This window comes from Mus caroli, unplaced genomic scaffold (genome assembly GCF_978045245.1).
Source record: "Mus caroli unplaced genomic scaffold, Mus_caroli_1 scaffold_1, whole genome shotgun sequence".
NCBI lineage: Eukaryota > Metazoa > Chordata > Mammalia > Rodentia > Muridae > Mus > Mus caroli.
In genome coordinates, this window is record NW_028227256.1 from 170,883,160 (window position 1) to 170,905,827 (window position 22,668).

The 22,668-nt window shown below is 40.4% G+C and overlaps 1 non-coding gene across 1 annotated transcript; it reads right to left on the reverse strand.

The window, feature by feature from the left end:
• Positions 1-2,169: 2,169 nt before the first annotated feature.
• Positions 2,170-2,274, reverse strand: LOC115032367 (U6 spliceosomal RNA). Its single transcript, XR_003838046.1, has one exon. It is a non-coding gene; the product is annotated as a U6 spliceosomal RNA (small nuclear RNA).
• Positions 2,275-22,668: the final 20,394 nt, after the last annotated feature.

Sequence of the window (22,668 nt, forward strand, 5' to 3'; positions counted from 1 at the left end):
GTTCATGTTCTAGGCATTGATCTTGCCCTTTGGTATTTCTAAACAGAAAACTCAAGGTTCCTAGAATCAGGGAGTACCTTTATAGACAAAGTAATTCCCATATCCAATCATCTCCTCAGATTTCTAGTTTACCTTTTATCTTGACTTTACCTGTGTATGTACAATTGTTATTACTATCTTGTTATTTACCTTTCCCTTAATCTTTACCTCAGACCCCCTTTTCTCATTCTCTGTAAGTCTCTCAATTTTGTAGTTAAAATTATGTTTTACTTAGGATCAGAGATGGTTCGGTGGGATGATGCGTTTCATCTTGAGCTTGATTGCCAGATCCTGCAATGTAGCAGGTGAGAATGAACTCTCCAGCAGTGCCATTGGTCTCCAAATGCCTTTTCCTTCCTAATGATTCATCTGCTTGATACTGAGCTGGTCCTCCATAGCATATGTGAGTGATGTCCTTACAGAGAGTTTCAGTTTGAAGATGGTACTATAATAGTGTCAGTATTCTTAGGGATGATAGTTAAAATTCACATCCTATATTTTAAATACTGAAAAGATAGTAAAATGTCAAATTATAAAATAAGGAACAGCAAAGAAAAATCAGACATTTGTGTGTCCCAAAGGAACCAGGATAACTGTCAGCAAAGGGTACTTCTTAAAAAAGTACACACTAAAGTCTTCTATGATCCCCAAGAATAAATCCAAAGAAGTTGTAGAATATTCAGAAATGTAGTAACAGTGTTAGAAGGTCACTGTAAGATTTGGAATATATTTAATTCAGTGCTCTGAGAAATATTATTAATATCAAAATATATGCTAATGAGTAAGAAATAATGAGAACAAATATATTAATCACATATCTCAAAAAGTTATTAAAAACCCAATAATATTATCTAGTGGAAAGCAAAATATAGAAATTAACATAGACAAAAGCAAAAAATAATGATTTAGAAAATAGGGGAATGAGAAATTATTAGTGACTAAATGAAAAGCTAGCTCTTTAAAAATTAACAAAAAAGAGAAACTTGTAGCTAATCTCCATCAGTGTTGATCATGGGCTGCATAAGTAAGTCTGAAGTCCATGGAACAGGGACAGGCTGGAGCAGGTAAAATTGTCATGCCATGTCTTACACAGTTTTTTTTTTTTCCTCTTTAGAAATTCCATCTGCTCCCAAGACATTCTAACAGATGAATTGTCCTCAGAATATCTAGGAAATCTTCCTTAGTGAAAGCATACTGCTTATAGGCTACTAGAGCCATTTGCAGAACTACTTAGATTAGTATTTGTCTCAATAACTGGAGACTATAGCTGACTGTGACGTCATCTAGTCATGAAAGCAAGAAAGTTGAAAAGATCCCTCCTATTAAAAAAAAAAAGGCTGAGGAATAATCGGAGACTAAAAGAAATTTAGAAGAACCATAACATATAAAATTTAAATAAATTTGAACAAAATGAGAATAGATACATTTTGGGAACCTACATGGTCCCGGAATAGAAAAACTAGAACACCGGTTTCTATCAAAGATACACAGACCACTGCATAGGCACTATTTCCCCAAGTGTTGTATCAGTGAGCAGGTGACCTGGTTGCCTTTCAAATGGTTCTCTAGCATTGTTGTGCCCTTGAACTTTCTGTGTTCAAACGACGAACGAGCATGGTTGCCAGGCACACGACCACGGAGCTTTTGAAGGCAGCTCATTCTGTGGAGAAACTGGATTCTAGTTTTATTGAATTTTAGTTCATTTAAATTTAAAAAGCCACATGTTTTTGTTGGCTACTGTAATTGAGAAGGCAGCTCTAGGGTGGATAAATGTGTAAGAGCTTCCAAATTCTTTTCATAAATGTGGTGAGCCTAATAAAGATTGAACATAAAAATACCACAGATCAATGTCATTTATAAAAAATGATGTAGACATATCAAATGAAATTAGGAAGCAGAATCAAGTAGCACTTCAAATATATGGTATATAGAGTACATAGAGGGTTTATTGCAGATATTAAAAGTATTTGAGTATGTACAAAATCCCAGTATTAATCTCAAGTATCATATAAAAAGCTAAAAGTTTAGAAAAAGATTAATTGAGATAAGTTACTATATGATGCGGATGTCACACTGACTAAGTGTTACTCTCTGACACAACAGCATTGACTGGAGAGCATAAACAATAAAATGCACTTTCCACATTTCTAAAGAACCGCAGTCATCCTTGTGCAGGGGCCATGCTAATCCTCTCTGTATCATTCCAATTTTATCATAAAACCAGATACACTGAATCTAATAGAAGAGAAAGTGGGAAAGAACCTTAAATTCATTGGTAAAGGGGGAAATTTCCTAAGCAGAACTCCAATGGCTCATGCTCTAAGATCAAGAATTGATAAATGGGACATCATGAAATTGGAAAGCTTCTGTAAGACAAAGGACATAGTCCTTAAGACAAATCGGCAACTTACAGACTGGGAATCTGTACCTCACTAACCCCACATCTGATAGAAGGCTAATATCCAAAATATATAAAGAACTCAAGAAGTTAGTCACCAGAAAAACCAAACAACCCAATCAAAAAATGGGGCATAGAACTAAACCTAGAATTCACAACCGAGGAATCTCGAATGGCTGAGAAGCTCCTAAAGAAATGTTTAAAGTCCTTAGTGATCAGAGAAATGCAAATCAAAATGGCCCTGAGATCCCACCTTACACCAATCAGAATGGCTAAGATCAAAACTTCAAGTGACAACACATGTTGGAGAGGATGTGGAGAAAGGGGAACACTCCTCCATTGCTGGTGGGATTGCAAACTGGTACAACCACTCTGGAAATCAATCTGGAGATTCCTCAGAAAATTGGAAATAGATCTATCTGAAGACCCAGCTATACCATTCTTGGGAATATACTCAACAGATGCCCCACAATGCCACAGGGGCACATGTTCCACTATGTTAATAGTGGCCTTATTTGTGATAGCCAGTAGCTGGAAATAACCTAGATGTCCCATGACAGAAGAATGGATACAGAAAATGTGGTTCATTTACACAATGGAATACTACTCAGCTATTAAGAACGAGGACATCCTGAGTTTTGCAGGCAAATGGGTGGAACCTGAGTGAGGTAACTCAGACTCAAAAGGACATTCATGGTATTTACTCACTAATAAGTGGATATTAGCCAAAACAAACAAACAAAGAAATCCCTTATACAGAATATGCAAGATACAGTCCACAGAACTCGAAAAGGTCAACAAGCTGAAGTGCCCAAGTGAAGATACCTCAGTCCCACTTAGGAGAGAGAAGAAAGCAACCAAAAGTGGGGAAGGACGGAAGGACTTGGGTGGGAAAGTGGACAGGGGTGGGGGGGAGAGGGAGTTGGGGAGAGAGGGAGTGGGAGAGAGAGGGAAACCTGATCTGGTATTGGGTGAGGGAAAAGGACTGAAGCCCTGAGGGTCAGCAGAAAGAGTGTAAATAGGAAACCTCAGGAAAGAGGAGGTTGGGGGACCCCTGCCTCCAGAATGCACCAGAGACCTGGGAGGTGAGAGACTCTCAGGACTCAAAGAGAGGAACCTTAGATGAAATGCCTGTAGGTAGGGAGAGGGAACTTATAGAGCCCACCTCCAACAGGAAGACAGGACATCAAGTGAGGGATGGTGTTCCCATCCCACAGTCACATCTCTGACCTATAATTGTTCCTGTCTGAAAGAATTACAGGGATGGAAATGGAGAGGAGCCTGAGGAATAGAAGGTCCAGCAACAAGCCCATAGTGGGATTCAGCTCAAAAAGGGGAGGTCCCAAGGCCTGAAGCTATTACTGAGGCTACAAAAAGGGATCTATCATGACTACCCTCCCAAATGACCCAACAAGCACCCAACCAATGGACAGAAGCAGCTGACCCCTGTTGTTGAATTAGGGAAGGCTGAAAGAAGCTGAGGAGAAGGGTGATCCTGCAGGAGGACCAGCAGTCTCAATTAATCTGGACCCCTGAGATCTCTCAAACGCTGGACCACCAAACAGACAGCACACACCAGCTGATATGAGGCCCTCAACACACATACAGTAGAGGACTTCTGGGTCTGTGTTCATTCAGAGATGATGCAGCTAATCATCAAGAGATTGGAGGCTCCAGGGTGTTTAGAGGTCAGGTGGGGTGGGGGTGGGGCATCCATGTCCATGTGGAGACAGGGTGGGATGGGGAGGGGGTGTAGGATGTGGAGCAGTCAGAGAGTGGATGGGCAGGGAATGGAATATACAGTGTAAAAAATAAATTAAAAATAAAATAAAAATAAAATTATGAAATTGGAACAAAAAAAGAACAGAAGTCAAGTTCTACTGTCTACATGACTGGGTTCTGGTAAAGATCCTCTTCCTTGTTTGCAGATAGCTGAGTTCGCATCATATCTTCAATTGGTGGAAACAGAGAGGGCCTTCTCTCTCCTCTTACAAAGATGCTAATCCCATCATGAGGCTTCACTTTCATGATCTGATTACTTTCTCACACCTGTCTTAATACCATATGTACATATGCCTTAATACCATATGCCTACAGAAAAACAGAATCAACAGGGCATTCATTTTCAACAAAAAGTACTTAGTCTATTGGACCACATAATCACATAGGTGAGAAATGCTCATGAATGCTGTCTGAGAGCTAGAGTCAGGGAGCTCAGAAACAACTATGTCCAAGAAGCTGAAAACCTCATGGTGACAGAGCAATAATGTAACTCCTTTCTGATGCAAAGGCTTGAGAATTCCTCAGGGATACTGATGGAAGTCTCCACCCAAATACCAATGAACCTTGATATGATGTCCAAGGGTAGTACCATCGGGAAATACATGTCAGGAAAGAAGAGCAAGAGAGAGAAAAACCTTTCTCGTCCTTTTTTATTTTTCTTGATTTCATTTGGACCCCTAACCTAGACAACCTTAGATATCCTCAGAAATATTTGCCAGTTCCCTAGTCATTCCTTGAGTCATCCAAGTTGACACACCAAATTAATGTCACCCAATGTTCTCGGGTTCTAGAGCTCCATATAGGAATTAGGAGAGCATGCAACATGAAGTCTATAATAGACTGGCAATAAAACCATGTCCAAGGGATTCATATCACAATGAAAAATCTGAACAAGGGTTTAGCAGTGTTAGTCAGTATACTTGAAAGAGAAAAGGTGAGAAGAGAATGAAAAGAAAGAAGAGCGAGGGGAAGAAGGAAGAGAGAATGGAAGTTTAAGTTGGTTTTTAGAAGACCCAAGAATGAGCTGAAAATTTATTGAATTTGTAAGAAAAATTAAAAATGTAGCAGTATATGCAATTAAGGCAAAGAAGGCAATATCCTTTGTATATATAAACAACAGCCAGCTAGAGGGCTGTAGGGCTGTAGGGCTGTAGGGCTGTAGGGCTGTAGGGCTGTAGGGCTGTAGGGCTGTAGGGCTGTAGGGCTGTAGGGCTGTAGGGCTGTAGGGCTGTAGGGCTGTAGGGCTGTAGGGCTGTAGGGCTGTAGGGCTGTAGGGCTGTAGGGCTGTAGGGCTGTAGGGCTGTAGGGCTGTAGGGCTGTAGGGCTGTAGGGCTGGGGCCCCCCTAATTTCCTACCAACAGGGAATCATTCTCTCTTTCTTCTCTTTCCTTCCTTTGACAGCAATAGGAATTAGGAACAGGCAAAATTTCTGGGAATAGTCTGAAGAAACATGCAAGAGCTAGTTGAAGAAGACTTTCTAACTGGCCCAGGGACACAAAGGGGAATTTGAATGAGCAGAGAAGAACACAATGCTATTGTATAGTATAAAAGCAGACATTTAAAGGAGCTGTTTCCAACAAAGCAAACTGACTCTATAGTTCCCTGAGCAAAATGAAAATCAAGAATGACCAGGGTTTTTTCTCCCATTTAGCATAGTACCATATATGTTAAAGCAGGATGGTAATTTCACATAAGTAGATAGACCAGTGCATCAGGATAGAAAGGCCAGATACCAAGCCAAGTGCATCCAGGAATTCAGGCTCCAATAAAGACATCATTTCAAAACATGAGTGCAGAGGAAGATTGTTCAGGCATCTGGGTAGCCATCTGGAAAAAAATGTTGCCTCATGAATACTTCATATGCCAGACCAAAATGGTTTTTTAGTGAATTAAAGATTTAAATGCAAGGGGGAAAGAAGATATACAGCCGTACATGATTAGAACAATCAAGATCCTTTAAGAATAATTCTGGCTAGAAGAAAGACTAAGCTTCACAGAGACCACAAGTCATGAAAATCCTGATATGTTCAACCACACTAAGCACCTTTTATGACAGAGACAAAGTCAGAAGATAGATGATCTAGGAAAGCTATTTACATAACAAAGGGCTGAGCTCTGTACTGTGTAAGGAGCTTTTATAGATTGTTTGGGAAGAGTCCAAGAGCACACTAGAAATATAGGCAAAAGGCATGAATAAATACTTCAGAGAAAAGGACATATCAGCAGCCCATAAAATCATGAGAAGATGTGCAACATCCTTTATAATTGGAAAAATGCAAATTGAAACTTCCCTGTGATGTTAATTTTCATCTATCAGACTGTCAAAGATCAAAAAGTTTGGAAACATGGTGGGCTGGGAAGCACCAGGCCAAAGAGGCCCCTTTTATTGCCTGTAGGAAAGTGAACTCTGTGGTCAGACAGTGTGCAGATAGCCAGATTTGTGACTGCGAGTTTGGAAAGATGCTGGGAGAAGGATCCAGCTTTTAGGATATGAAGAAGTGAACTGTGACTTCACCTACAGCACAAATAACTTTATGTTAACACTGGGTTGTGTTAGCAGCATTGAGTAAGGGAGTGGGAGTTCACATCATACAAATGGGTCATAGATGCTAACCATAATTCTCACCTTTGACTCTGAAGTTCCCATGAATGTTCATCATTGAATTCATATATTCATCTGCTTCCTCACGTGACAAAACTCTCGGCTCTACTCTAAGCACTGCAACTTTGTACCCACACTAATTTTTGCCTCCCTGTGGATATTTTTGTCTTGTTTCCCAGTTTCATTACTGATTTTTCATTTCTACCTCTGGGCTTATGAACCAGCGCGCTAAGTGGTACCTATGTTTGTTTATGTCCTGTCCCTACAGGACCCACCAGTTGGGCTTATTGTGCAAAGTGTATCCAGCGAAGTGAAACAGTATAAGCAACATTATGCCTAAGATACTATGGGACATCTGCTGTCTCAACCATAGGACATTGATTCAAAAGCAAATTTGAATTGATTGCTCGCTAAGGTACAGAGCTAGAGATAAGCAGTTAACAGAGGGGAGAATGGCAGCCTGGCAGGAATCTTCCATTTATGGCTGAAAGGAACAGACCAATTAGAAATGTGGCTAAGTACGCCCTCGAGTGCGGAACACATTTAGTAAAGTGAAGCAGTCGTGCCTGGATGGACTGTAAAATTTCCCCACATAAAATCGGGAGAAGGCTAACTAGGGAGGCGAACTGCTTTCTGTCCAGGAAGCTGTAACAAAATGACTGAGGCTGACTGTAACTGATGGCCCAAACATTTCTCCTCAGTGTTCTGCAGAGAGACATACGACAACCAGAGAGATTAAACCAGGTGAGACTCTTAATGGCAAAACTTAATGCCCAGCAGAAGAGGGGGAGCGAGGGAATGGGCAGAGATCATTTTCTTTGTCAAAGAAGCAAAAGTGGTATGCTCACGGGAGCAAGCCTCCATTTAGTGCTCATAATTAAATGGATCTTAATTATGCATAGGGTGATAAATGTTAATTGATATGAAAGAGAAAAAAGAGAAAATTCTCTTTGTAAGGATATGCATATCCCTGAAGACCTAAAATTAAAGGGGTGTTTAAGGCTAGTTTTTCCTCTCTATAGAAAATGAGGAAATGGCAGAAGGGCCTCTTTGGCTTTAGAAAGAAAGGGTGGGAATGAATAAATACCTCTCAATACTCAGAGGCATGATGTCTCTAACAGCTTTTCCCTGGATGCCTCTTGCTATATATTTTCTCAATTTTAGTCTTGGCTGCAGGGTATTAGTAAGGGAATCAAAGATTCAAGTATTATAAATACACATTGTCTGGCTTCCAAAATAGTATTTACTGTAGCTAATATTTACCAAGTGAGTAACTTGCCAATTTTTGTATCTGTCTAGCATTATATTTTTTCCCAGGAAAATTTTAAAATGTGAGTGTTCAATACATATAATGATGTGAACAATTGGAAGTACACAGTTTGAGGCATTATTACAATGTGACCACCCTTATATAAGTAACGCTGAGGTCAAGAAATGAAGTGGGGTGGCTGGCAGAAGCCCTGGGAGGGTTGATCAACTCTGCTGCCAGCCAGGTCCAGATCCAGTGCTTTGAGTTAGTCCATCCTACCATTTGCTCCATCTATAAGCTGCTGGACTGTGGAACAGCTGCTACTGCAGAACCAGATGTCATCACTGAATAGGGCTGGTTTGGAGCTGCTGCTTGCAGTGCTGAGAGTCAGGGGAGGGGTCAGTGGGACTGCATGCAGGCCACAAGCACAAAGGTAGAGCTAGTGAGCCTTGGAGATTCAGATATTGCGGGCAGGGAGGTGTGCAGCAACCTGGAACTCACATAGAACCTGCCCCTGGTCACCCTGTCTGGTCACAAGATCATCCTGACTCAGGGCAACAGCAGGATATTCAAGAAGAGTCTTTGTGATGGTTCAGTATTTATAGGGAATCAGAAACCAGAAATGTTGAACCAGACCAGTGACTTGTTGCAATGAATATTTGCAGGTAAAGCTGTTATATCCCTAACAGCTTATTGTATATATATTATAATTCCAGTGCCACTACTTTGAATGAATATGCGATGGAGAGGTAGAAAATGAAGAGGTATGTGCATGGTGGAGAGAGAACTTGAGGGTCATATCTAGGTCTATGGTCCTACAGCAGGCAGGGATCATGTTAATGTCTGTGGGCCATACTGCTGCCAGAGACCATATTGCTGTCCTGGAAGGTGTCACTCTTGAGGGCATGTAGATGTTTTTGGCCTCTTCTGTGGCAGAGGTCTGTGTTCATATGCATGGCTTATACTGCCACTAGAAACCATGGTGAGGTTCAGGACATGTTCTGACACAGGAGACCATGTGAATATCCGTGGTCCATGCTGTTTCCAGAAACCATGTGGAAGTCTCCTGAATATCTGTGCTCCTGCTGATTGTAAAGGGCAAAGAAGTTACTTTTAGTAGCACCCACTACTGTGGCATCAATGACTGTGGGATCACAATTGAAAAAGAGGAACATAGAAGGTTTCTGTGACACCTTCTCCCCTCAAAGTAACAGGCTAAACAGGAAATCATTAAAGAGAACTCTTAAAAATTGTGGTAAGGATGCTGAGGTGTAGCTCTTCACAATCGAAGGTTTCTGGCAGGTGAGGAGTCAGTTGTTTTTGTTTTTGTTTTTGTTTTTACGGGGCTGGCTATTGGAAGTTTGCTCATGCTCCAGTGAGTATATGCAACACACATTGGATTGTGTTTTTTCCTTCAGTTTTAGGCAGGGAGGGGAGACCACAAAGGTGGGGGAGGGGCAGACCTGCGAGGACTGGAAAGTGAGTGTGATTGGGTGCATAATGTGAAACTCCTAAATAATCAATAAAAATATTATGAAAAAACGCAGTGGAACACTATCGATGCCCCAGAAGTGCTTGTAATGCTTCTTCATTGTCATTATCCTCCTCTCTGTCCTCTCCAAAAGTTGTCACTAGCCTGATTCTAGCACAGATTGGTTATGCCTACCTTTGACCTATATATAATTGCAGGGCTAGTTTGCATTGTGTTGTGTATGGCTTCTCTTATCATATTTGTCATATTCAAATTCAATTTAATAATGTATTCATTTTCATTTCAGAATTGTGACTCTCATTTTACTAGTAAGGGGCATGTGGAAAGTTTTCACCTGGATAGTGTGATTTTACTTTTGTGAACATTAGAGCAGATAGTTGTTTTTTTTTTTTCTGAAAAATTTGTTTATATTTGGGGATATTCTTGGAAATAAAATTTGTAGGTCATATGGTATCAAGATGTTGAGTTAGGAAAAACTGCCATGCTGTTTTCAAAAGGGAGATACTCATCTCTCTCATTGTGCCTTATGTGTCATTGGTAGAGAGGCTCTGTCTCTGTATAGGTAACACTTGAACCCCAAAGTCTATTGGGTGATCTTGGCAACTGGGTTACAAGAAGACTTTAGGTATCAGACCCCATTAAGTGCTCAAAAACATCATTTCTACCCCATCTTTGGGTTCCACTCAGCTGTGATCGACAGTTTCAGCTCATCTCAGGCTCACTGTCTTGCCGAAGGTACATAGAGAATGTCCACCAACTCTCTTGAAGCTTCTACCACACTACAGAGATTTTGGGTAATCTACCTGGCAACCAACTATGTTCATCCCTAAAATATAGGTTAGGAGTGGATGAAAAAAATACTTCTTCCATTTAATCAACTTCAGAGTCTTCTATATCCTTCTTGAGAGATTCTTAGTAGAAATTAGCCCTAGTTGTCTAAGGTAGTGATTTTAGCAACAGCTCTTTATTTTGGATTTGTGTCATTCTTCCAGGTGTCTCTTTATAGCTCCCTGGAACCACATCCTAAATAAACCAGTTACAGTGAGCCCTGGCCATAGATTTGGTTCATTTACACAACAGAATACTACTCAGCTATTAAGAATGAGGACATCCTGAGTTTTGCAGGCAAATGGATGGAACTAGAAAATATCATCCTGAGTGAGGTCTTCTGTGGTTCTTGATGTTGTTAATCCATGGAATGCTTCATTAGATTCTGTTAGTATTCTTCAAATTTCCATTCTAGGCATTTTTCTTTGTTGGTTGAATATCCTGGAAATAAAATTCTTTATCTATTTTTTCTATGTTACTGTGATCTATTCCCCAAGAAAAGTTTATATTTGATAGTTATATTAATAATTATATTAATATTTAATATAATTAATAAGATAATTATATTACTTATCTCTCAATAATCACTGCAATAACAACAGCTATACTTATGGATGGGCTTACATTTTATGAGGCATTATTATATTTGAAACACTAAATTTAAGCCCACTGAAGGTAAAATTAGTGCCTTTATTTCATATGATCTATCTATCTATCTATCTATCTATCTATCTATCATCTATCTATCCATTTTATTGATTATTTTTGAGTTTCACATCATGCATTGCAGACCCAATCATCTATGTGTCCCTTATATGCATGAGGTCTCAGATTTACTATAACATCCCAACTATAGCACAGTGAGCCACTCTAGTGATCTGTGCTCTGATGTTGCTCTTGTCTTTCTCTGAAGGCTACAGGTAGTTCTGAGGCAAGGAAGTGGCATTAGAGAAATTTGCAATTACCATTTTAAGAGCCTCAGAAATATATGCAAAAGTAGTGTGATGATACAAACCAAAAAACACCACAGGGAAGAAAACTCAATAGGAGGAAAAGATGATGGAAACTCTCCTGTTTGTCAAAGAATTATGACAACAAATGTGTACATACGCTTAGAGGGAAATGCGAGGATCTAAGGTGGGGGTTTGAATACCGACAACCCAAAGCTGCAAAGCATGTGTGCTAATATGTTCCCTCTAGGCCTGGAGGGAATCTGGTTTGGGAGGAAAACAAATTCAAATAGGTGATATAGGTAATCTTCTGTAAATATGATTTATGTGTAAATGACTACAGTAAAAAAATAACCGACGGCCACTTCTCCAGAGCTCTTTGAAAACAAGCCAGTTCTGGTGCTGGTAATGGAATGAGTAATCTCTTAAGTAATTTATGATAATCAGACATACAAACATATGCAAGCGTAAAGAAACAGAATAAAACAAAAAAGGCAAACCATTCTCAAACTTGCCTGGCCTACGGGGCAGTCAGTGGTTTCAGGGAAAGAATAACAGATTCTGCACTTTTATTTTTTTATTTTATTTTATTTTTTTTGTCTAATGAGGTATGTTTGTGCTGTTTCAGGCATAGAAGCAACTGCTTCCAGTGCAGACTGGCTCGGAGGGCATACCCTATCTTGGCCTGCCAGAGACAGGCTCATGCAGGTATCAGTATATATTAATGTTTAGTCATGTGTTAAATAATCAGGGGGTTATTAACCTGAGGTTCTTTCTGGACCCAGAATCCTTACCAAGTAAATGGAAACTTTCATTTGAGGTATTTATTGCAGCTGGTTCATTTTTTAAAAAATGTATTTCTGCAATAGGCACTTATCTTTCACCTCTGGGAGGCAACCAAGGACAACAGGAACAGCCTACAGTGTTTTTGGACAATCCTGAACAACTCAAAGGAGGGCTTCTTGAGCCTGGTTGTGGTGGGTTTTGTTAGGTAGTATATGGCTTTGGGGAAGAACATTGTCAGGCTAATATGGAAGGGGAAAAGCGTATGCAGCCTCAAGCCTAGACAGAGAGCTGTAGGTGACTAAGGAGTGCTGAGAGTGGGCAAGTAATCTTCTCCAGGGAGGAGCTCACCATTGGGTTATTGAATATCTAATGGCCAGCCCTGAAACAACCAAAACAAAACATGGTAACCTAAGGTTGTTTCAGGATCCAGATCTTTCCCAAGTAAATGGAAACTTTGGTTTGAAGTATTTGTTGCAGGCAGCTGGTTCAATTTTTGAAAAACGTGTTTCTGCAATAGGGACTTATCTTTCACCTCTGGGAGGCAATCAAGGTCAACAGCTCACACACACACACACACACACACACACACACACACACACACGCACACAAATGCGCGCACACACACACACACAAACACACACACTGAGTGGGTTGTATTTATGCATTTAGGGGGACAGGGAGCTGTGAGTTTGAGAAGGAGCATGGTGTGGTACATGAGCAATTGGAGGGAGGAAAGGGAAGTGGAGGAGGATGTAGCCATATTATACTCTCAAAATTAAAAACTAACAATACAGAAGTGGATGCTCACAGTCATCTATAAGATGGAACACAGGGCCCCCAATGGAGAAGCTAGAGAAAGCACCCAAGGAGCTGAAGGGGTCTGCAACCCTATAGGTGGAACAATAATATGAACTAACCAGTACCCCCAGAGCTCGTATCTCTAGCTGCATATGTAGCAGAAGATGGCCTAGTCGGCCATCACTGGAAAGAGAGGTCCCTTGGTATTGCAAACTTTATATGCCCCAGTACAGGGGAACTCCATGCCCAAGAAATGGGAGTGGGTGGGTAGGGGATCAGGGCAGGGGGGTTACCTGATGGTCGTGGTTACCTGATGAACCCAGAGGTTGTCGTTTTGGCTACAGCATGCAAGCTCCAGGGATCCTCTTGTCTCTGTCTTTCCAGCACTGTGGTTACAGGAACGTATGCGACCTGGCTTTTACATGGATTCTGAACTCAGGTCTCTATGTTTGTGTGACAAGCTCTGTTCCCACTGAGACATCTCCCCACTCCTACAGGTGTTTTTTCTTCTTCTTTTCCTGGGGGTGGTTAACTTCTAGCCCTCAGTGCTTCCCTACCCCCATGAAGTTTAGGGCTAACATTTCCCAAGTTACACTTCTTAGGAGCTCTAGTGGAAGACATTTGAGGCTTTTTTGAAAAGTGAAGACTCCAGGTTTTCACATGTAGAAATTCATTAACAGAGGATCCATGCATGTTCAAGGCTGACTTCATTGACCTGTGGTCTGGGAGAAACTCTGCACTGGGTTCAGAAGGCCTAGATTTGATGGAGCACAATGTATAAACTTCCTGCAGAGTTGGATAATGTTGAACAATGAGCCTGACATTTTCATCTTGTGTTGACTTTCCAGACTGTGTGGGTTTGTCCAGTGGCTTTCTGTTTTGTGAACATGTTTGGTTATATTATACCTGGAGGTAGTACCATAAGAAGAAGCAAGCATTCTCTGGCCTTCTTCAAACACCCCCCATGAAGAGCTTGAAAAAGTTTAATGTAATGTTGGTGAGGATATGAGGAAAAGGATGGTCTCACTTATTACCTGTGGTAATGCAATTCACCTAGAAGAACATTTAATTTTAAATACATATTCTTTAAAATTTCCTTCAGGTTTGAAATTCAAAATATTAATACATTATTTTCCATATTTCCCCTTAGGGGTATTTATTTAGCTTTGGAATTTTATTGCTTTTACTTCTAAATTTTATTTTAACTAAGGCAGCACATCCTATAGAGTATTAAAGAGTTTCTGTGGAACAGGTGGGCTTTGTGCTCCAGTTTTTCTTAATTCTAGGCTCTGATTTTAGAGGAAATTTATTTGGCTTTGTCTTCTTGTATTTACTTCTTATTTCTGTTCTGTTTCTTATCTTGATTTATTGACTCTAAGTAATCTATCAACTTTCTTTTGTAATGCAGTTGATTTAGTTTTCTTATGCCAGTCCACAACCGTTTTGCTATCGTGATTTCACATGTAGTCTTAAAATGTGTTAGTTGCATGTGCATGCATTTTTCAGGATCATGAGATTATGTTTTATACTTAGTTGTGCCTCATGTTTTCCTCTGGGCATCATGTGTTTGGGTATGTTTACTTTGTTTTATGTGCATATGTATGGGCTAGCATATGAAGAAGTTTATTTACTTCCGTGTGGCTGGTGATAGAAAAAAAAATCAATGTCTGATAAATGGCTATTAACAGAGGACATGTGAAGTGGATATAATAGAATGCCCTTCTGCAAATATAAAGCATAAGCTAAATTTGTCGACAAGTGCTGAGGTATCAAAGCTTCTTACTAGCTCAGGCCTGAAAGATCACTTGTCTGACCCCTCCGTATGAGGCAGGAGGTGTCTTGGTCCAGCACTGTGATCAAACCATGCATCTCATTCTTGTTATCTTTCTATGGACCAGGTTGGTGCCCTGGACCAACAGACTGTTCTTCAGTGACAGCATCCTGAGGGAAAGGACCAGGAGGTCAGAAGATAGAGATAAGAAACCCTGGAATCTGGAGGTCTTGAATAAGCTATGTCTTATGCCAAGCAAGTTTATTAAGAAGTATAGCATTTTATATACTATTACCAGAGGAGATATGGGACAAAGTCAACAGAATCTATCATACAATGGGACTAAGTCATTGGGAAGCTAAATAAACAATGTTGCACCAAGAGAACACAGTGTGTCTTAAGATCATTACAGGCTGAAAACACAGCAGCCTTGGGACTGATAACCACAGCCTCATTGGGTGGAAAGAATTGGGTTCTCAGGATCTGAAGCCACAGCTTCCCTCGATATTTGACTTCCCCCTTCTCTGCACCCAATATTCCCTCGATATTTGACTTCCCCCTTCTCTGCACCCAATATTCACAGCCTTCTATTTGTTTTTGTGTCTTTCCTGCCTCTCCCACTTTGAACAATTTTTCGTCCCGTAGAGCAGAACTCCAAGAGCCTGTAAAGCAGAGGCCAAGTCATTAATAATAGAGAAGAAATTTAAATTTTTTATAGGCCAATCTTTCCATTACAGAAAATAAAGAAAGAGCTAAATATATGCATGTGTGGTTAAATAATTATATGCTGTCATATTGTGTTTATCTTTGTGTTCTCTGCCCCATATTCTTCCTCCACTCTGACCCGTCAAGAAGAAAAAGAGCCCAGGGAGGAGTGATGAGAGATTCAAGCTCAAGGAAGACAAACCACTCCATAACCATGTGATAGCACACATCTCCAAGTGAAGGGTGGTCATCTTGTAATTTGATATGAACAGGAAGTCAACACGTCCCTATTTCCTCAGGGTCCCATTATCTCAGCTGCATAAGAACCACCCTTCTAAATTTAGAAGTCCAAATTTGCTTTTTTTTTTTTTTTTACTGTGAATGTTAATTAAGTTATGTAGGAAGCTGTCAAGCCACTCTCTCACAAATACTTAAGGAGCCCAATAGATGTAGCTTCTGTATTAGGAGATGGAAAAATACGAGGCTTGGGGAGGATGGGAAAAGCCACATTTTGCTCTTGATGTGATGATTCCAATAGCCTTCTTAGGTCTCAATGGGCATTTCATTATTTACCTTCTGGATTGTGAAATTGGATTTTTAAACACTTCGGTTTAGAGATTTTCAAATGTTTCAAGGTGCCTGAAAATGGGAATAACATCAGGTTCAAGATAAGAAACACAGAATGAAAAGACTAAAGAGGGTCCTCTGGCCTTGACAGGCCTACTGCACTCATGAACTCATAGCTGTAGTTGCCTGCACTAGATTAAGCCAGTGAACAGTCTAGCCTGGAGTGAGAAGCTAACTGAGAAGCTATGGGACAGTTGGTGACTTCTTGGGAAGGGATACTCAGTTTTCTTAAAGAACATGGGTCTTGAAAGGACACGGCTCCTGGTAAGTTAACGAAGCTCCAGTGGATGATTCAATACCTAGAAGCATAGAGACAGCACAAATTGGAGTGAGTATTGAGCTACTGGAACAATAGAAAGAAATGAAGTTGGTGGAGGGGGGCACATGAAGGGAAATGGTGGTGGGTGTGGTCTGGGAGGAGATAGAGTGGCCATGATCAGAATGCAGACTTCTTAGATAATAAAATAGTTTTCAAGAATGAATGGAAAGGGCATGTTAAATACTGAGCCTGGGTAAGTGGTTTTCTATTCTGTTTATATAGCACATCGACTTGTTCTGTTTCCATATCTGAGAAGAACAAGTCTTGGGAATAATCAGATAAATGTATTGTTTCCTCCATGTCTGCCTCTTTGCTACAGTGGTAGATGGGCCAGTCTTTTCTCACCTAGTGATGGAGTTGTGCATATATAGGAAAAGCTTTGTTTCAGGATAACTGAGACCCAGGTATCACTCCAAGCTTTCTCTTATCCTTTGCAGCCCAGGCTTTGCCTCATCCACACAGTAGTTCTTATCCAACAGACGCTTTCTGAGACCTGTAAGTTGGTAGGGCCAGTCCCCTGCATTCATGTCTAACACAGTTTTGAAAATGTGCATGAAGCCCTCACTTTTGAAGGTTGGAAAATTAATCCCTTGTGTTATTAGATGAACCTGTAGAGAACTAAACAAGTTTTACAAATCCGATTTCCACGTAATCAGCTTATTGATCACTTTTAACACAGTTGGATGGGCATAAACAGTTTGATTTTTCACTCTCCAACTTCTGTTTCCAACCAGGCTCAGTAGAATTTCCATTTCCTGTGTCTTGCTGCTATATTGGACAATTGCCATGTGTCTTTTTTCTTTCAATTATTGAAGGTTTTGAGTTCCTTTTCCTAACTCTATCTGCTACCTCAGGAGGTGTCATGCTATTGATTTTCTTTTTGTTCCAACTGTTGGGATTGTGGATAACCATAAGGAAGATGGAGTCTACTATTTAACCTTCTGGAGGGTGATAGAGAGAGGGAAATATCTGATACAAGGCTGAAAAGCTTGTTAGAGTCTCCCAGGAATGGTAATCACATCCTTGCTTGCTGTCATTGACACTTTGACTCTGATCATTGGTACACGAACCACTGGCATTGACATATTGACATTGTTATTGACATATAGGTGTGATTTTTGTCTGGGAAGGTTATCTAATGTTAACTTTTGTGTATTTGTGCATTCTATGGAGGGCCCTTCTAAACTGTTTAGACAGTGTCTTGACAGGAGAAAGAAGATCACTGCGCTTCTCAGATCCTCCTCCAAGAAGATATTCACAAGTTGTTCTTTCAAGTCCCTCTTGCCTGGTGGCCACCCTTGGTAGAAGAGTCAGCATATGCAGCACAGCCCACTTAATCACAAGAAATTCAGATGCTGTTGCTGTGCCATCTCCTTTGTGTTCTGGCTACTCCCTAGTCTCCTATTGGTGAAGAAGTCTGCCTCTCTTAATGGTACAAAAGAGTCAACAACATCTGCAGCTGGTCAGATGATGTCAGCAGCAGGATAATAGTGACATAGATTCACAACCAAGTGAGAAGGGTCACAGAGTGCTTATCCTCGAGAATGGGGTGAACTAAAAAATGGTCAGAGGAAGACTGTGCTGTGTCTACAAGATGAGGTCTACCTTGATTCCCATAGTGTGAATGGTTCTGAAGAACTTTGAAGGTGGGTAGAGACATGAAACCTATTAGGTTGAGGACTGGGAGGGTGCAGGTGGCCCAGGTAAGGGATGAACTAGAGACCTCATTGAGTGAGAGGCATGTGTGCTAATAGCAGGTGTAGTGGCTATTCCTGGTTGTCAACTTGACTATATTTGGAATGAACTACAATCCAGAATTAGAAGGCTCACCAGTGACCCTTATCTGGAGGCTGGGAGATCCTTATCTGGATCTTGGTATGGAGATCTTGAGCCATAGTGGCTATGGATTCCAGAAGATTAAATCTCCAAGTTTAAGGAGATTTAATCTGGGCTACACCTTTCATCTGGGATTAAAGGTGTGGTGGAACACACCTTTAATCTGGGCTACACCTTCTGCTGGAGACAATATAAGGACATTAGAAGAAGGGAGTCTAGCTCTTGCTCCTTCGCCTGCTTGCCGTGTGAGACTGAGTAACTGCTAGATCCTTGAACTTCCATTCACAGCTGCGACTGAACCATTGTTGGGAATTGGGCTGCCGACTGTAAGTCATCAATAAATTCTTTTACTATATAGAGACTATCCATAAGTTCTGTGACTCTAGAGAACCCTGACTAATACAGCAGGGAACCTCCCAGTAAGGTGGTAAGGTTTCTGTGGCTCCAAGAGGCTCAAAGGTGCAAGTCTGGAGCTTTAGGCTTTGTAATACTCTCTCTCTCTCTCTCTCTCTCTCTCTCTCTCTCTCTCTCTCTCTCTCTCTCTCTCTCTCTCTCTCTCTCTCTCTCTCCCCTCTGATTTCTTTGTCGTCCTTTGTTTTTAAGGTTCAGAATCAGATTTCTGAGTGTATTATCCACAAATTATTCAACATGGAGATGAGATTTCAGTAAGCCCTTTCCATAGCATGGCCTCTTCTCTATGAGTAAGATTTCTGGCTTCAGAAAAATGAACAAAAACGATGAATGAAACACTTTCCTCCCCCATCTTTAAAGCAGTGGCAAGATCCTTGTCTAATTTTAGTTAAACTAGAGGATCTTAATAGTTTTGTGTGCCTATTTCCATCTACAAGGGGACATTAGAATCTGCCAATCATTGGAAACCAGAAACAGGTGCAGAGATCCTCCTTCTCCCACCCCTCAGTCTCATGATAGCTCATTTCTTTGTCAGGATTCCCTTCACATCCCTGTACAGTACCAGCTCGTCAGCTACTCTCAGCACTTCACCATAGGGAGATTTCTTTCCAGCACATTCTCTCTGGATGAACCCCATTCATTTCTATTTTAAAAACTGATTCCTATATATTTATGATTTCTACTCCATGGACTCATGTTGCTCTTCTTAAATCTATATCCACAAGTCTATCTGCTTATAGGTTAGCTCCATTTGAATAATGCATAGGTATTTTTAACCTTAAAAGTCTCAAAACCAAATCACTATCTCTTTTTTCATATCTCAGTCACTTCTTGCAGTATTCCTTGTGCTGGTTAACTGTTCACCCTAAGTTAAACACTTCGGGATCATCTTTGACTCTCTCAGCTCTCATACTTAATCCATCACCCCAGACTGTCAATCTGTCCTCCCACCATTTTTTTCACATCTGTCAGTTTCTCCCTATCAACTCATTCTTCTTCCAGCCCAGTCCAGGATCACCTGTTTTCTGCAGCCCCACACTGCCTTCCCAGCTAGTCTTCTCCCTCTATTATCTATCAACCCCTATGCTAATAGGTGAGCTTTCTGAATGAGAAATTAAGTCATTGCCATCATATTACTTGAAGACACATAAGCACTCTTCATCATCCTTAGGATACACATCCTTCAGGATGGATTATAAAGTCATTCGTCATGTGATTAACACTGTCTTTCCGCTTTTCTCTTCTGTCAATGTCCTGTGAATTTTAAGTCTTCGCTCTATTAAATATTTTGTAGCCCAAATTATATTATTACTTAACTGTTGCTGCTTCTGCTGCCTGTAACATGCTTTCTGTCTTCCTTTCTCAGATCCTTTAGCAGCCTTGCATTTAGTTCTGCAAATGTGAATCTATTCTTTTGTGTTTTAAGATATTAAACTTTAACTTCACTTCTAGCAATACTTAGAGCCCACCAATGTATATTACTATATCATTTTGTACTTATCTTTCCACAAGTTCGATGATAGTTTATTGTAAACATGTGGATAATTATTGAACTCATCTACTTCTCTATTAGGCAGCGATTGGGATTTCGTAGTCATTTCTCTAGTCCGTTGCCTGGTATGATGTCTGAATGTAATATACCTTTGAAAATTGAAGTTTAAAAATTGTATTATGATGATGTGTTTGTGTGTATGATGTGTGTGTTAGGGCACATGTGTAATGGTGTGTGTATGGAGATCAGAGGAAAACTATGTGGAGTTAGCTTTCTCTTTCTACTAATGTTTATGGGTTTCATGGATTGAAAGTAGGTGACCAGGCTTATGTGATAAGTGCCTTTGCCCACAGTGCTGTCTCATCAGCCCCAAGATATCAAATTTTGATAATAAGTAGATGTTTGTATAAACTTATATGTATACATCTGTGCATACATACTTACATAGACACACAGTATTTGTTCTGTCTTTTCTGTCTTATGAAATAGAAAAATTATAGGATTTTGTGGCAAGCAGATAGTCTTACTACCTACTAACTCTAAGGCAGTTTACTTAACCTTTCTAAAATGCATAACAATGGCAGAAAATAATACTTTCCTCCATGGATACTCCTACTGTTCCATTTTGCCATCTTGGAAAGAGATACATGGAGAGGTTAAAATATCTTTAGATTATAACAGGCACAGGCATGATTATAACTGGTAGTCTAATTGCAGAATCTTGTTTCTGACCTCTAAGCAATGACCTGTAGGCTAACCTTCTCTGAAGGGTGTGCCTTCACATGTGATTTTATACATTGTTCTTCTGCCTTTTCTGCTCTACTGGTATTTGAAAATGTTGTATAAGAAAGGGAGAGTGTGGCTATAGTCTAGCACATTGAAAGCTTTCTCATATGATGGCTCATACCTAGGGGGGAAAAAGGAAAGAGAAAAATCATACAGGGAAATACAATCTTCATGAAGTATGAAGTAGGAGCTCCTTAACCAGAACCAAAGCCTGCCACTTAAGAACCTGGACACTTCACAGGACTGGAGAGCAGTAGACACTTACTGCGAATTCACCGAGCCACGAAGGAACAGCTACAAAGGTACTCACTATGTGTTTCAGTTTGATAAGTGGCTCATTGAGATATGGCTTATACTAAGAACTGTGCTTGGCTCTGGGGTGCAGAAGCAGTCCTCTTGCAGAAGGGTTGGTTATATCAAGGAGGTAGACTAGGAAATGGGAAATTCTGATATATTTCCAAGATCGAGATGAACTTAGAATATGGGACCTCATGTGAGGCATATCAATATGTTAATTTAAGAAAAATCTTTTTACAGAAAGGATATCCAGGAAGAGACCAGAGTGGCTCATGGTGAGGCATAGTATATGGTCTAACAAGATTAAGGATGAAGAGATGGCTGTGAGAGGGTGTGAAGTCAGCTGGTGGATCAGTGTCAGTTCTAGACCTGTCAATGGCCAACTGTATCTTGAAGCAAATGAGTTAATCTTTCTACCATGAACCCCAAAGCTGACACAAACATGCAGAGATTAAGTACTACTGCGAACAGAACACTCAGCTTGTTAAGTGCTTGCTACTCAAGCTTGAGGTCTTGAGTTCAGATCTCAAGCACTAGTAAAAAAATATGGGCATGGCAATGTGGGCTTTTGATACTAGGCCTCCCGGGAAGTAGAAACAGAAGAAATGATGACCTCCAGATGCAGTGAGAGACACTGTCTCAGAGAATAAGGTAGAGAAAAATTGATGAAGATAACAGATGTCTATTTCAGTTTATAATTTCCAGGTTATACTCTGTGGCTGAGGGAAATCAGGGTAGGAAGTCAAGCAGAGGCCATGAAAAAATGCTGATATCTGAATCCTGCTTCATGGCTTACTCAGCCTGCTTTCTTATAGAACTCAGGACCACAGACCCAGAGGCGGTTCTTTGTCAGGTGGGCTGGACTTTCCCATGCCAATCCATCAGAAAGATACACTACAGACTTGGCTACAGGACAATCTTCTTATAAAGATACAGACATCAGACATCATTCCTCAAAGGTCACTGAAGAGGAGGGCACTGTGCTACTCAATAGTTGTGAGGATTACTTCATTTAATGCTTAAACTTTAGAGGGTATGTTGGTTGGTTTTGTCACATATCTGGGAATAAGGGATCTTAATTGAGAAAATGCTTCTATCACTGTTTGGAGGACATAGTTCTATACTGTTTGGAATTCCTGTTCCTTTCAAAGATGAATTTCTTTGGGTGCTAGATTCATCTGATTCTACTCCTTACCTATATTCCCAAGTCATTCCTGCTTCTTTCTCTCATTTTCAGAGAGTGTTTTTGTTTTACCGGTGTTTGTTATTCTCATGTATTCTTTATCTCATGCAGTCACTATCTCCATTGCAGGTGAAATAGGAGTTGACCAACTAGGCTGTGAGAAATTTGGGTATTTGGGGCCCAGCACTAAGGAGGCCAAGATTTTACCCTAGTACAATTGAAAATCTAAACTTGAAAGGAGTTTCAAGCCCTTGAGTGGGTTTGCTTGTCACTTAGCCAAAAGGATAATTAAGAAATATCCCAATTGTTAATTGAAT